Raw genomic sequence first — 7,664 nt, 5'->3', positions numbered from 1 at the left:
TTGCAAATGAGGAAAAACTGTTCAGGGATGTTGTCATGGAGGCTCACGTAATCAAATTAGGCAGGTGATAGATTCAAAAATAAACTTTATTGAAACCAAAATTGTTTAGCAGAAAACTAACTTGAAATGAAGCTTCAACACTCCGACATCAGTAAACCACAGGTTCAGGGTGGTGTACGGGGGATTAATACTGCACAGCCAGCTTTAGAAATGAGGATCCAAAATGTGCACAATCACTCACCTATAAGATGAGGGCTCTCAACCTTGAGGAGTTTCCTTGGGCAGCATCCCGACCCAAGGGGAGAGTCCCCGACCACAGACCCACTGCTCCAAGGAGGACCGACTCAACTTGCGCTCTGGTGGGGCTCCATTTATACCCTAGTTGAATCTGATCTGTGGTCAATTCTCATTGGCTGAGGGCCTTAACTTTCTTACTCCTCGCCCAAGGTTTATATGTGGCCATAATTACTAGCCCAAAGAGTGTATGTGATGGTCAGCACTCACTACCTTAAAGGCGTGAAAGTAAGGGCATGAAAATTAAGGATGCAGCAGTCTTAATGCCCCCAGTCTTTGTCAGGGCGGGTGCACCTGCCACAGATGTGAAGGTGAGAAGCAGTGTAAGCTGCAGTGATCATGAGATAATGGAGTTGAGGATCCTGAGAGGAGGGAACGAGGCAAAAAACAGGATAACAACCTTAGGTGTAAGGAGACAGACTTTGGCCTATTCAGAGATCTGGTTGGAAGAATCCCAGTAAGAAGAATTGTGTCTCTGACTGAGTTATTGGGGTTCTCCTGCCTGCCATTGTGCTTCTTGTTCCCCTGGTGTTTGTGGACAGCAGTCTTTAATCACATAACCTAACTCTGTTTCCTTTTTGATCGGAAAAGAGAGAGTTTTGGAAGCATATGTTAACTGGCAAGAAGATGACAAACATGAAAATGCCATTTTCCATGGTTCTCTTTAATTCCTGCCTCACCCAACTTCACTGCTAGTCAGTTAATTGCTGCCAATATAATAACTGGCAAGATAATTTGGGTGGTGCTACCCACAACATTCTTACATCTATTTGTTGTGGTAGAGAGACAGATGAAATTAAAAGTGATTCCTCTCGCTGCCTTTCTCAGTTTTGTCCTTTTCTTCCCACCACTCTCTTATGATTGTACATTAAGAGAGAAGATATCCAAGCCTTTGTGGATCAGCATGACATCTTATTGCTATCATTAATTGCTGTGCCAGGTTTCTGATGCTCTTATTTCCACAAGTCTTGCCCAGCCAAAGAATGTACAAAGACAAATTTATGCCCTGTTGAAAGGGATTTCCCATCCTCAAATTTATCTCACTATTACTGTCTTTCCCAAATTTGTGGTATAACTATTACCAGTCCTGTTGTTTCCATGAACCCTGTAGAAAATCAGTGCAGGCAATTCTACGTTGTCTCCACTGTGCTATGCAGTGATCACACCTATTGCATGATACCGTGGCAGATTAAATTGTTCACTGGGAACATTGGCTTCCACCAGAACATCCTCAATTACTGCTTCAGCTGTTCTTCAGCTTCACCAGTGAAAATGTTGTGCAGGCATCTGAAAACAAAGTGGTTTTTTTTCTCTGTCAGGCTCAAGGTTGGTCCTGTTCATTTGCTGTTTCCTGCAGAACAGCAGGAAAAGGAGCCGGTGGCAGAAAGCTGGGAGCAGGAAGTTGTTCTGAAACAACGGCTTCAACCAGGGCCCGCTGCCACTCATTCTTGTGCCTAGGAGAACTAGCAGGGCCAAATTGTACTTAGGGCTCTGGCAGATTATTCTGTGCAAGATCCATGACTATTGCTATGTATTTTGTTGATTTGTAAGGAAAAAAAAAAAAAGCAAGCTGTACAAATCTTGATTTTTGACTGCTTTCTAGACTGTTCCTAGGTCTTTTTTAGCCTAGATCTGCAGATCTGTACTTGTTACTTTCCTGCCCATAAAGACCTCTTCCCTGCACAGCAGATCAGCCTCATAAACCTTTCATTCACTCAGGCATGCTAAAGGAAATTTATCTTCTGGACAAAAGAAAAGTGCAAGATTTTACAAATAAAAACAAAACAAAAAATGCACTTCCAAAAAATGGATCTTATCTTCAAGGAACACATTATTTAGAGCTATTTGCAAATACTTGTAAATGTGCAGTGGATTAAAAATCACTGAGGGCTGGAAAGGAGAGTGTTTGAAGTCAAACCCCACAGGAACATGTCAAGCTTTCCCATCACCTGCTATCATCTACATTAGCTCTTGCATATTTTTCTTCTTATGCTGAATGCAAGCATGCATTAGTTCCACTGAGGCATCTGAGGACTTCTGCTTTCTTCCTGTTTGTTTTGACCTAGTCTGCCCATTCTTTGATTGCATGTATTCACTGGATAGGAAGAAATAGCCAGCAAGTCTAAGGCACAGTACTGGATATATTGTGAACAAGAAAAATATACTGGAGAATAAAACAGCCATGTGGAGCAAGACAAAGCCATGGGAAGGAATTCAGAGGAATTCAGCTTTGGGGGCTGGTCAGAGTTTTCAAGGTGCCATTCAGTTGCTCTTCAAATCTTATCTGGTGCCATCTACATGCCCTGAATATCCTGCCTGGCCTCCATCTGATACTCCAGAATGGTTGAGGTCATCTACAGGTTATGTATCATATTTGCTAGTGGATGACTTGGATACTTTAAAGGGCTTATAAATTATAACGGATGTTTATCTAAATACCAAAATCTATTTTGTGCACACAAAAATATTTATAAATGGGACCACCTCCAAGGTCTCATCTATTCTGTTGGGGGTAACCTGCTCAGTTTCTGGAATGTGGGCATTTTTTCAAGATGTCTGCATTCCAGTAAAGTAGGGAACATCATCAGCAGACTGTTGTTTTGTTTTGTTTTGTTTTTTTCTTCCCAAGCCAAAGGAGAGCCCAGGTAAGATTCTGCTCTGAAATCATTCTTGGAAGTCTTGGAAGGATTTTTGGAGATCATGTAGTCCAACTTTCTGCTTAAAGTTAGATCTGGTCCCTCTGGACCCTGACCAGCCAAGTTTTGAAGATCTGCAGCACTGGATGCTCTACAGCCTTTCTGGACTGTTTCTTCTGGAACTAGACAGAAGTTCATATTGAGGTTCCCACCTGCAGGCATTAAGAGTCTTTTGCACCTTCCCAGCTAACATCTGCTGGGTAGACAAGCTTTACCTCTAAGAGGACAATGATCTATTTGTGTTCCTTAATATCTTATAAATCTGTATTAAGGTGGGGTTGTTTTTTTTTCTTTTTAGTGGCTTATAAAGTCAGAGCTATTTCATACAATATTTCTGGTTGTTTTGTTTCACTGAATGAATTACAAAATACATATGGTCCATAAAGTTATTTTAAAATCTTTTTTTCCTAAAATGTTTTTTAGTTGTTTCCTTCCTGGTAATAATTCCTCAAACTCTTGGTTCCTGGCTCAGGTCGGAGGATCAGCAGTCTGCATACCAACAGGGGATGTTATTCTTCTTGCAATACAGACACAACATCCTGGCAATGTAGATCTATCAAATCTGTATTCTAATAACAGTGTATAGCGATGGCATAATATATTATCCCATCCTTCAAACACTAAGAAGTTGTTCTCTTTAAGGAGGTTTTCTTCCAGCACCTGCAAAGATCTAATACATGAGTCTAGCTGGAATTATAAGGGTGCACAAATCGTGAAGTGGGCAATTTCTGTTCTGGATGATTCTGGCTGCTCATACTGGCAAATCAAAAGTAGTATTATGTCTTTAGGTTATAGAGACATATAGGTCTGGCTGTTGAGCTCTGAAGCAATAGGCATCAAGACAGCATAGGGAAGAAAAATCTCCCTGCAACAGAAAGAAAGAATTGGACCTAAATGAGTGAAGGTACAGAGAGGATATGTTCTCACAAATGAGGGCAGCAACACCTTGCTGACATTAGAGGACTAGATTTTTGACAAGGAAGTTATGATGCAAAAGGCCTGCAGCATACCAAAGAAGGTTCTAGTTACAAATTAAGATAAGCGCATAATGAAAAGGCTGTTGAACAAGTCAGCCCTTCAAAAATTTTAGATCAGTTTTGACTGAGCAGCATGATTTTACTCATTTTGCTTTTGCATCAGTGCTTTGATCAAATAGCCTGGTGCCACGACTGAATAAATTTCAAAGTTAACTTAACAGCACATGGAACTATGACCTTACTGTAAATAATACAAAAGCCCCTCATTTTTGCAGCTTCCTATAATATTGATTTCTAACCAGTTAATACCTTCATTTCACTTCCAGTAACCTATTAAATCATATTGTATGTTGTATAGGTTTTATGCATATATATTTTAGCTTCATATTTATTTCTTCCTTATCTACTTCAAAGAAAAATAATCCAACGAGTAAGTATAATTTCTCTAAACTCCCATTATTAAACATGTGTATAAGGTTTAAAATGCCAGTTTTATTTTAGTTTTCACTTATCAGTACTGAACTCATGGACTAGGTCAAATAAAGGTATAATGCAATTTAATTGGAGAAAAGCTTCCCTCACACCTTCTGTGACCTCAGATGAAGTTGATTTTATTACACTCATTAAAACCTGAGTACAAATTCAGTTAAGATTATGAAGCTATTGAAAAGCCTGGATGAATGTGGATGCACCTAAACCATGTTTTAGTCTGAAATACCTAGGAGGAACAGAAAATTAGTTTTTGAGTTTTTTCTTCCATTTTTTTTCACCTTTGTTTTCCCTCTGTATAGTGATCAAAACATGCAGTTGTCCTAGGAAGAGAGACATTATACATGTTGGAACACAGCCCTTCCGAAAACCCCAGCAGGGATTTATAGAAGGAAAACACCAAGAACCACTTTCTTCCCACCCTTAGTAACCTCAGCAGCCTTCCCCACATGCATCTTAGCAAGTCTTCAAAGTTGTCTAGTTCTTACTGAGGGCATAAGCCAGGTTCTATGTAAAAACCTGTAATCTCATCCCAGTGACACTACTATAAACTGCTTTAGATGTTTTTTCAGTTGTTTCTGTCACACATGAATACATCTTCAGCCCCTCTTTAATTACCTGTGACTTCCCTGTGACATCCTGCATCTGCAGAGCAGGTCCTTGATCTAGTCTTTATCTGTCACTCTAAGAAAGAATAGGGATCCACCCTCCTATCCTGGAAACCCTACCAAAGCAGCAACCTGAAGGAAGTAGTTCCTTTCATCTACTGCTTAAACAAGACAAAAATTAAATGAAAAATTACTTAAATACAGAAAATCTGACAATTGGAAAAGACTCATAAAGAAAGCAAAGGGAGCAGGAAGGAGAGATCTATAAAAAGCTTCAGGCAGACCCTAGAAGACTGGCAAAGCTCCAATCCTCTGAAATAGAAAAATCAATTAGATACACCAAGCAGAGATACGATGCACCAGGGGAAAAGGGAAAAAAATCCTGTTCTACACAGAGACGAAGACAGAGGCAGAGACAAGTAAATATGCATCCACATCTTTCTCATCAGGAACAGATTTTTGAGGCAAATCCACGCTAATCACTCCAAAAAACCCAATCAGATCTTTGTGGACTTCTGCATGAGTCTCAATAAATTCACAGCTCAAGATTTCAAACCCTGAAATGAAGGCATTCCTTGCAGCCATCAAATGCCTTCATTCTTGAATATGCAAAAAGACAAGCTAAACTCTTTATTTGTGGAGGAGGTAGTAATAAAGGTAATTAGATCAGGCAGACAGAAAAATTACCCAGCTGGATAACTTGTATACCATGCAGAATTCTCTTTAACTCCTTTCTCTACTCAGAAGCTCTGCAGAGCCATGCTAGAGCCATTATCCCATGAAATTTAGACAATAACAGAAACTTGGACAGAAACTTAGACAGTAACAGAACTGTTACTGACAATTGTTCAGTCAGATATCACAAAGAACTGAATGAAGAATTTGATATTAATAATTGACCCAGTGAATTTAGCCCCCTTCTACATGTTAGAAATGTTTTAACACATATTATTAAATAAAAGGACTGGAAATGGAATGGAAACGTGTAACCTTAGGAGGAACTCAGGGATAGAGTGGTGTCTGCTTACGGTTGTGCATAATAAATTATTACAGACTTGAGACGTCTAATACATCCTGAAACTCCTCGGGGTATAGTGAGAATTCATCCTTCACCCAGTATGGAATTCTGCTTAGAAATGCCACCAGTTCTTTCTTAGGACTCTCTATAGAAGAGACAAATGCAAAAATGAAGATGGAAGCTCAGCAGCTAAGTTTCCTGGGCAGAACACAGCTACCTACAGTCTCCCATGGTGCTAAGTGGTCAGATTTTCCTAAGAAACATTCTTGTTAGGTGTCAAAGCTCTGCATCAGCAGAAAACCTGCCACTCAAAAAATTGATGCAACTGCCTTCTTCATAGGGCTGTTTGAGGTTCATGGTTTAGGCATTGTTACTGCTACGTTCCCTCATGGGACCCATTGACTAGGCATGCTCTGAGCGAAGCTAACATATATTGACAACACTGAGTTCAGCAGAAAACGCAAGTCACAGTCCATTTTATTCAAAAGCAGGGACAGACATCCTTGTGGTATAAGTCTTCCTGCCTTGTGAGCAGAAGCAGTTTCTGAAATGGGTTCAACAGGAGAGCAAGTTGCAGCAAACAACAGTCCAGTTTTGTGGTATAATCACTTTTTTGAGGAGATAGTGCATCTCATGCCCGTGTTATGGATTTTGTTTGTTTTCATCTAATATTTGCCTAACTTAAAATATATAAAAGACATCTTTGGCACACAAAAATCATTTACCACTTCTAACTAGACACCCTAACTTTTAGGTTTCTTTATCAAGCTTCCTCTTTCTGTTTGTGGTGTGTTGATCTTGGCTGGCCACCAAGTGCCCACCAAGCTGCTCTATCACTCCCCCTCCTCAGCTGGACAGGGGGAGAGACAATATGATGAAAGGCTTGTGGGTCAAGATAAGGACAGGGAGATCAATCACCAACTACCGTCACAGGCAAAACAGACTTGACTTGGGGAAATTAGTTTAATTTGTTGCCAATTAAACAGAGTAGGATAATAAGAAATAAAAACAAATCTTAAAACACTTTCCCCCATCCCTCCCTCCTTCCCTGGCTCAACTTCACTCCTGACTTCTCTATTTTCTGCCCTTGAGCAGCACAGGGGGACAGGGAATGGGGGTTATGGTCAGTTCATCACACGTTGTCTCTGCCACTCTTCCTCCTCACATTCTTCCCCTGCTCCACACCCTCCCGAGTCCTCCATGGACTTCGCCAATGCGGGGCCTTCCCACAGGCTGCAGTTCTTCACAAACTGCTCCAGCATGAATCCTTTCCATGGAGTACAGTTCTTCAGGAATGGATTGCTCCAGCGTGGGTCCCCCATGGGGTCCCAGGTCCTGCTAGAAAACCTGCTCCAGTGTGGGCTTCTGTCTCCATGTGTCCACAGGTCCTGCCAGGAGCTTGCTTCAGCACGGGCTTCCCACAGGGTCACAGCCTCCTTCGGGCACATCCACCTGCTCCAGCATGGGGTCCTCCATGGGCTGCAGGAGGATGTCTGCTCCACCGTTAACCTCCATGGGCTGCAGGGGGACAGCCTGCCTCACCATGTTCTTCACCACGTGCTACAGGGGAATCTCTGCTCCA

This window comes from Pygoscelis adeliae, unplaced genomic scaffold, assembly GCF_000699105.1.
Source record: "Pygoscelis adeliae isolate BGI_AS28 unplaced genomic scaffold, ASM69910v1 Scaffold57, whole genome shotgun sequence".
Classification (NCBI taxonomy): Eukaryota; Metazoa; Chordata; class Aves; order Sphenisciformes; family Spheniscidae; genus Pygoscelis; species Pygoscelis adeliae.
This window is presented reverse-complemented; position numbering follows the sequence as displayed.